The 8,340-nt window shown below is 58.0% G+C and overlaps 1 protein-coding gene across 5 annotated transcripts in view; it reads right to left on the bottom strand.

The window, feature by feature from the left end:
• The window catches only part of ERI3 (ERI1 exoribonuclease family member 3), a 172,207-nt gene that overhangs the window by 108,171 nt on the left and 55,696 nt on the right, over window positions 1-8,340 (bottom strand). The gene's annotated exons all lie outside the window — the stretch shown is intronic.

The raw sequence follows: 8,340 nt of genomic DNA, 5'->3' as shown, positions 1-8,340 counted from the left end.
GACCGGGGAGAGAGGGAGGAACACATGCTGCTTATGTACGACAGGCTGCAACTCTGCAGACAGGGTGCCTATGCTAGGCCAGGTGGAAGCCCAGACAGACAGGCAGATGCCAGGAAGGAACTGAGATGGTGAGGAGGTGCTGCCTGGAAAGAAACACTGCAAGGAGGAGCTGGGCCTGGAAAGCTGGGGGAGAGCGTCCTGGGGTCTCTGCCTGGCGGTGCCCTTTGCAAAGTCAGTGTACAATGTGCAGGTGCAGCGCGTACGTGTGCATGTGTGTGCAGGCAGCGAGCACGAGTGTGGGGAAGGAAGCACACAAAAGAGCTGTCAGTACTGGGCCCCGCCAGCAGCTCCATGGGGAAGCAGCATCAGCAAGCATCTCCCAATAGCGGCACAGGTGGCGATGCTCCGGGCATCCCCTCCAGGCCAGCCATGCTCCCAGTCATACAACAAGCCCTCCTTCCCCCACTGAGGCCTGCGCGATGCTAGATAAACCTGGGACACTTGCTCTATCATCCTGGGAATCGCACATTAGACACCTGCTCCATGCACTTTTGGGGTGTCCCTGACACAGCCCCAGGGAGGTGCTTTGTGAAGGATGTGTCCCCAAACAGAAATGGGTTAAACAAAGAGTCACCCAGAACAAGGGACCTTTCCCGGGGCTGCATCTGCCGCTCCCCCACTGCGACCACGGCTCTCCTACCACAAAGGGACCTGACAGGAGCATGAAGCAGGCACCTTGCTACACACTGGGTTCCAGCTTGAGCAAAGAGGTGGGAATCAGGGCCCAGCCCTGGGCCAAATCAACGAAGTAGTCCACTCTTCATGGCCAAATGAACCTGGCAGTGACTTCTCCCTAAGGGCCACTGCCCCATGGCTCCAGAGGCAATGGACCAAGAATTAGGAGACTGGGGCTCTCTCACCAGCTCCAGCACAGACATAGGAAGTCTCTGGTCCCCTGAGGCCCCTGTTCCCCCAGCACTAGTGACAACAACCCTGTGCAAGACCATGCGTGCGAGGCACCATGCTCCTGGGTAGGGTTCAAACCCAGGACCTCGGGACTGAAAAGAGCAGGCTCCCGCAGCTGGAGCTGAAAGCCCCAGACCCTGCACGATGTATTTGCAAGGGAGGGAGAACACCACACTGTATGAGCCACGGGGAGAGCAGTTATCGCAGCACTGGCCTGCCCTTCACTTGCTGGCCAGAGGATGCAGTCAGCAAGGGAGGATGCTCACTGCAAGGCCTGTTTCCATGGGGTGGGTGGGGGCTCCTTGCCAGCTTTAGAGGGCAGAGCAGGGTCTCTTCACCCCCAGCCCACACCAGCTCTGGCCCTTCACTGTCCCCCTCTTGCTGAATGGGTCAGCTCCTGCCAGGCTGGGCTGACCACGATGGACCTTCACTTCCAACCCAGCCCTGGGAATAGCTGAGAGATGGAGCCTCCAGGGAGCTCATCACAGTGCAGAGGCCGCTAAGGTGATCTGCTGAGCACAGGCCCCAGGACTTGTCTTTCTGGGCCTCTACTGGGCAGCAGCGAAGAGGTTTTGGGCACTACTCCTTGCGGCTGCGACGCAGGGGTTAGCGTGGGGACTCGCTGGCATGGGAGGCCCTGGCCAGCACCATGCGCCCAAGATACTGCGCAGCAGCCTCAGCTTCCCTCACCCCCCAACCGGTTCCTACAGTAGCCCCACCACCGCTCCTGCATGCAAAGCCTGCCGGACGTGCCCACCCCAGTCTGCACTTTGCATCCATCTGCCCCCAGCCAAGACATACCAGAGCTCCCGGCATCGTGGACAGAGCAGGGACCTGGCAGCCAGCAATGCACCCCACCTGCTCCCAGGCAGGCAGGTTTGGGGTAGACGGGGCTGCCAGGACTAAAGACCAGGCTGCAAAGCCACGACAGGGCAGGCAGCTCCGTTTTCCCCCGCACCCAGGGGGAGGCTCCATTTCCCCTCGCGGCCCTGCATGCAAATGGAAGGCGAGGTCACATGGCTGGATCCCTCCCTCGAAGCCGAGCCGGGGAGGGAAGACGGTGATAAACAGCCATGCTTTAGTTATCACTTCCCTTAAGTTAAGGCAGAGCAGGCCAGTGATGGATGGGCAGGAATTCGGTTATCAGGGAAGGCTGTCAGCCCGTCGCCTATCTGCACACACATTGAGCAGGGCATCATTATGCGATGGCATGGAGTTAAAATATGGCCGAGGGTATTGAGAGGGAGAAAGAATGGGATTTAAAAAAAAAAAAAACACAACACAGACCAGCAAATTGAGCAACAATAAAGGCGCATGAGGCGGGAACGTTATCGCGCCAGTGACACCTTTTATCTGGGGCTGGTTAGCGAGAGCGGGGCACAAATTGGTCCTTCCTCCGCCATTGTGTCCCCTTGTACAAACAGAGGCAGATAACGCGTGTCGCCGGCGCGATAGCATATCAATTTAACCCTAATTATCCAGGGGGTCACGCCAAGAAATAGGGTTTCTCTTTCTCAACAGGTCCCTTTGCCGTCACATTAGCACAGTGGCAGGGAGAGAAGGGGCCGCTGTAATTGAATCCCGTTGCTCAGGTGGGCTGAGCACATAAAAAATTAATGCCCGCGTCTCCTGCCTCATCATGCCCATCTGCTTTGGGGTTGAGGATGTCAGAAGACAGAGGGACCGGGGCATTTTCTACATGTCGGGCGTGCTGCCGTTGAGCCAGTTGAAAAGCACACATTCGCTCGTTGGGAAAGATAAGCAGACGTTACAACTCGATTCTGACAGACCTAACTGCAGCCTTCCAGGAAGGTACCGGTACTGGTGCAACTGAGGCCTGGCCCACCCTGCACGGGCTGGTTTGGACGGTGGGGGCTATACGCCTGGTCCTCACTGCCCCTCTATGCCCCTGTGAAAGCCATTCGCCAGCCTAATCCATCCCCCATGGCTGCAGCTGGGAGGGGAACTGGGAAGGTCTCATCCAGGCTGCATGGACACAGCAGGGGAAAGCTTAAGACCCCCCGGCAAACCCAGGCCGCTGAGGCAGGACTGAAAAGACCGCAATGAGCCCAGCAGAGACCAAGGGACCACTGACACCGGACAGGTCTTGTGTGACCACCCAAGCGATGCTGCATTGGATGGAGTCGCAGCCACACACGGGGCTCAAGTCACAGGACAAACCTACGGCCTCGTCCACCCCAGCCAGTCTCACGGCTCAACCCAGGGGCTGGGAGTTTAGCTGCCCACATGCAGAGGTGGCTCTAAGGGTGCCAGGGTGCATGTGGGAGCCGAGAAGAGTCTTCCATGTGGCACCTGGCTGGGTCCCCATGAGTCGCACACTAGCTGCCTTTGGGTGGGCTACACCAAAGTCTAGTTTAGGACTATGTCTCCACCACACACATCTGCCAGCACAGCTGTCCATCACTGCATGGACCCCACCAGAGCTGAGCCAGTAGGACCCTGTGGGCACAGGAGTGCTTCCCCAGTCTCATGCCCGCTGCTGGTGGCAGGTTTTGCAAAGCCAGAGCAAGTTAATAAATCCTTATCAACTTTCTCTTCACCATTTAGTATTTTGTAAACCCTTCCCTTGTCCTCCCTCAAGTGTCTCCTTTCCAAGCTGACCAGGTCTGGTCTCTGTAGTCCGTCCTCTGGCCTCACAGTCTCTCCCCTCCATGCCCCTGATCATCTTTGCAGCCCTTCTCTGCCCCTTCTCTACTTCTCTCTCCTTTTGGAGGTGCGGGGACCAGATCTGGCCAGGGCATTCAGGGTGTGGATATGTCATGGTTTTATAAAGCGGCACAATGATACTTTCCGTAGTGTTTATAATTCCCTTCTTAACCATCCCCAACACGCTGTTTGCCTTTTGGACACCTACATTTAAAAGCAACCTCCCTATGCAGGAAGGCTCAGAACAATATGCCCCCCTGGATCCAGGATATGGGATCTCCCTTTCCTCTGACTTGTTAGGACAGTGCCAGTCACTTTGCACACAGCGGCCTCCCAGCTCCAACACCCTTGGCTGCATTTTCACAACAAATGCCACATGTCAGGCCTCTGGCACAACCCACAGCACCAAAGCAGTCAGGATCCACACTTCGTTATGAGATGACAGGCCCCACTCCCAAAACCCATCGCAGATACAGAGGCAGAGCTCACGGCCTGCCCGGTCTGTCACCAGCAGTGTCCCAGGGACACCAGGGCATCTGTGCTCTGAGCTGAACTGCTCTTGGCAGGCTGCGTTCATCTCCGCTTCTGGTGCCCAGTGCTTGCCCTTGGCTGGGCTGCAGCAGTGGCTTTTAACCACTCCACGCAGGACGATACAGCCAGGCACCCAGCCGAGCACCGCATCCAATGGGGGGATTGGGTCCGGGATGCCGGGAGCCAGAGCTCGATGCTCAGGTTCATCCAGACACACGTACAACTGTGACCCAGGGCCAGGCGCTCCGGCTTTCCCCTGCCTTGGACCCAGGGAGCGGAAAGGGCCATCTGCCCCCAGAGACCATTGTGGCAGCAGGAAGCCACTTGGAAACCCCATGCTAAGGCCAAACAGGAGCCACATTCAGGAGACTGCGGTGGAGACAGATGGAGGAGGGCATGGCAACTTCCACCACTCACCCCCTTCTCTGTGCTACAACTGCAGCAAGGGAAGTTGAGGTTGGATATTAGGAAAAACTCTCTCACCAGGAGGGTGGTGAAGCACTGGAACAGGTTAGCTACAGATGTGGTACAGTCTCCATCCCTGGAGGTGTTTCAGACCGAGGTAGACAAAGCCCTGGCTAGGATGATGTAGTTGGGGCTGGTACTGCTTGAAGCAGGGGGTTGGATTAGATGCGACCCCCCCTGAGCTCCCTTCCCACCCTTATGGTCTAGGATTTTGTGCCCACCTTCAACTGCACCATGAACAGCTCAGGACCTGGCTGCACCTCCAATTCACAAGCAGCGGCTGTCAGAAGACAACGCACTCGGCTGGGGGCTGAAGAGCTCTCTGCTTCAATACGAGCCCCGAGACAAGCTCCTTCTCTCCTCTGCCACCCCTTCAATCCTCCCCGCCGCCCCCAGACTTGTCACTGCGCCGCAAGCCTCTCAGCTGCACGTCAGCTTCAAATACCAGCGCGCGTGAAGCTGGGACAATAGAGTGGGGAAGTGGGAACAGACAGCACAGGCCTCCGCCACCTGTCAGGGAACACTAATGAATTTCAGCGCCGGCAGCCGGGCCTCAGCCAGGCTGGGAGAGAAGCCTTCACTGCCACGTGTCGTCTTCAAAGCCCCCTCTGCTAATAAATGTCACCGCTGAGCCAGCTCCTGGAGGCCTCCAACCTGGACAGATGGCAGCATTCGGGGCACCTAGACAGCCCCTCGTCTTCCTCCACACCGCCCTGCACAGTTGCAAGACAAGGGAACATGCGGCACAGCACAGGGCAGTACTGAGGCTGGGGGAGCCCACAAGGGACAAGACAGGGCAGAGCAAGGGTCTGAGGCTACTTCCGTCACTGGGGCATCTAAGGGGGGGGATGATGGAGACCACGCTCAGAAGCCCAGGCTCCCCCTGAACCACCACAGCAATTGAGAGATTGACAGTGAGGGGGTCACACTCACTTGGCCCCCGGCTGGATCCAGACTTCAATGCCCAGCAGAGGCATGTCCAGGACACCCTGACATCCCATTCATAGGAATGGGTGTCCCACAGGGCCTGGGGAAGGGGGGCACGTGCAGCAGCAAAGGGCCAAGGGGCGATGTGCCCCGCTGCAAAGGGACAGGTTGCAGCCCAGAGGCACCAGCTGGGTAGCAGCCGTGGAGCGGGACCCTGCCAACGCACAACCACCGCCCGCCTGTCACCTCTAGACGTTAATGAGGGACAAGCCACAATGCATCCACGCTCCATTAGCCATCGAGGGGACGAGTCCAACACGTGAGCCCCCAAGAAGGCGTGCAGAGGGCTTGGGAGGTGGGCAGTGCCCCAAGGTACAAGCCCGTGTCCCCGCTGCCCAAGACGGGAAGCTGTTCCCAGATGAGTCTCCTCACTGGCCTGTGCTGCTGTTTTCCCTTCATCTTTAATTGGATTAGTGTAATGAGGCCAGCAAGCCCAGACGGCAGCGCTCAGTCCAGGAGCTGCATGCTTGGAGCCTTCCCCTCCAGTTTGGATGCGAGTGGTCTGTGCGTGCACAGCGCATCCCCGCTGGAGAGACCCAGGAGATGGGCTGGAAACCCCATGTTGTGGGACGCTGGGACGGCACCGAGGGCCTTTCTGCCCCCCCACCATTCATCACATCTGTGCCTGTGGAAAGCTCAGCGAATAGCTGAAGGGTCCTGGGAAGATCTTCAAACCCCCTGAGAAGCCGAGCCCAGAAATAAGGATGTCACCGGCATGGCCTATGCAGAAGCAAGCACTTCAGCTGCAGCCCCACCGCACCCCAAGAAAGCAAAAAGTGCTGAGAGTCCCTTGGCATTCCCAACCCAGCCCTGCAATCAGCCGAGCCTCGTCAGCAGGATGTGGCCCTCCACGGCTGCCTTGGTGCCTTTGCTAGACTCCAGCAGAGACGTTCCCTCCCCGCGATGAGCGGGGCCGTAACACAGCAGGTGTCCGGCCTCCGAGAGGGGAGTGCTCATCACCAATGGCACACACGTGATGCTACAATAAATCTATGTGCTAACGTTTAACGGCTTCTCTTAAAAAGATTCATAGCTCTATTTTCTGGGCCTGATCCTGTGGGCCTGCATGCAGGGGTAAATCAGAAGAGACTTCACCAGGCTCTGCTGGAGGTGCCATCAGAACGGGACCAGCTGTTGCTCATTCTCCAATCCCAGCCCCACCCAGGAGGAAATCAGGTGTCTTGGCTCCAGTTTAGCAGAGGTTAGGCGCACAGGTCCTATTCCCCAGTGACCCCTTCTAGTACAGGGTGGATAGGTCTCATCCAGCCACTGGGATAGTGGTGAAGAGCCGTGACCACGAGAGATGCAGCTACATCTACACAGGGGGAAAAGGGAGACGGAAGAAACACTCGATAGCACCCTGAAGTCAGGAGCTGAGTCGCCGGCACCAGCTTGCCATGGAGCTGCGATCGTTTAAAGACGACATCCCGATGCCTGTTATTAATAGCTGGGTCTCTGCTAATGACCTTACCTTACAGGCAGGGCAGCTGCAGCCTGGCATGCTATGTTGTGGCTGTCAGGCGATGGGATCAGACTGTAGCACACTGCTAGGGACAGAGACCCGGGGCAGCGGCATGGTCGAAGCAGGCCAGGAACGTGTCTCCCAGAGCACCCCCAAAACCCAAGCACGTGCAAGCAAAGCCACTGTCAGACAAAGCACAGGGGTCTCATCCATGGTGCAACCGCACGGGACACAGCACACTCACACCTGAGGTGCCCATGCCTTCAGAGGAAATGGTCCTGGCAGATGCCAGGGCCCAGCACTGGCAGAGATGCAAGCCGCCAGGGGCCAGCCTCAGCTGACCAGGGACCCCCAAAAGAAAGGCACATCCGGCAGCTCAGGGCAGCTCTAACCATGAAGGCAAGGGGGTTCCTAATCCCCTTGTGACACTCAGCCCATGGGTCTCAATTCCATGGTCCTAGAGCCGCAGGGCTGGCAAGGAGCTGCAGAGATCACATCCAATCCAACCCCTACCTGGCGCAGGATCAGGCCTGCCCAAACCAGCCCAAACCCCATGTCCAAGCTCTCAGCAAAACTACAGTCACCCGACACGGCACCAGACGCCACAGCCAACCCTGCCCCAGGGAAAGCAGGGGGGCCACGGTCACCAGTGTCCTGCTGCTGCAAAGGGGGTTAATACACACTCCAAGAGACCCCACTTAGAGGCCATGCCCCTCGTGCAGAAGGCGGCAAACCCCCCCAGTTTGGACCAGCCTGAACAGGGGGGAAATCCCTTCCTGCCCCAGCGCAGTGTCAGGCTGAGCCCGAGAGCAGGGGCGAGACCCTCCAGCCAGGACCCTGCAGGGTTGGTCCCAGCCTAGTCCCCACCCCAATCCCAAGCTGCAACCAACGCCCGGCACTGCTGAGAACGGTGAAATTAAAACTATGGCATGTAGCAGCAGGCAGGGAAAAATAAAATTCCTCCCCAACCCCACACGGCACCCAGCACAGGCCAGAAACCTGGGAAGTCCCGACAGCAGAGCACAGGCATCGCTGTGCCCGGATCACCCTGGAACAATGCCTGTCCACCCTCTTCTTGAACATCTCCAACAATGGAGAGTCCCCCCTTCCTTGCGTCTATCCCACGGCCTCCCTGCTCTGACAGCGAAAGAACATCTCCTGAGACCCAATGCTGCAACTTTAAGCCACTGGTCCACATCCTGCTCTTCGGAGCAAGAGAACAGGTGCTCTCCCTCTCCTCTATGGTAGGGCTTCAAGTATGT

This window comes from Gavialis gangeticus, unplaced genomic scaffold (genome assembly GCF_001723915.1).
Source record: "Gavialis gangeticus isolate Ggan-Ray unplaced genomic scaffold, GavGan_comp1, whole genome shotgun sequence".
Classification (NCBI taxonomy): Eukaryota; Metazoa; Chordata; order Crocodylia; family Gavialidae; genus Gavialis; species Gavialis gangeticus.
The sequence above is the reverse complement of the archived record's forward strand: the minus strand, read 5'-3'. Positions and strand labels throughout refer to the sequence as shown.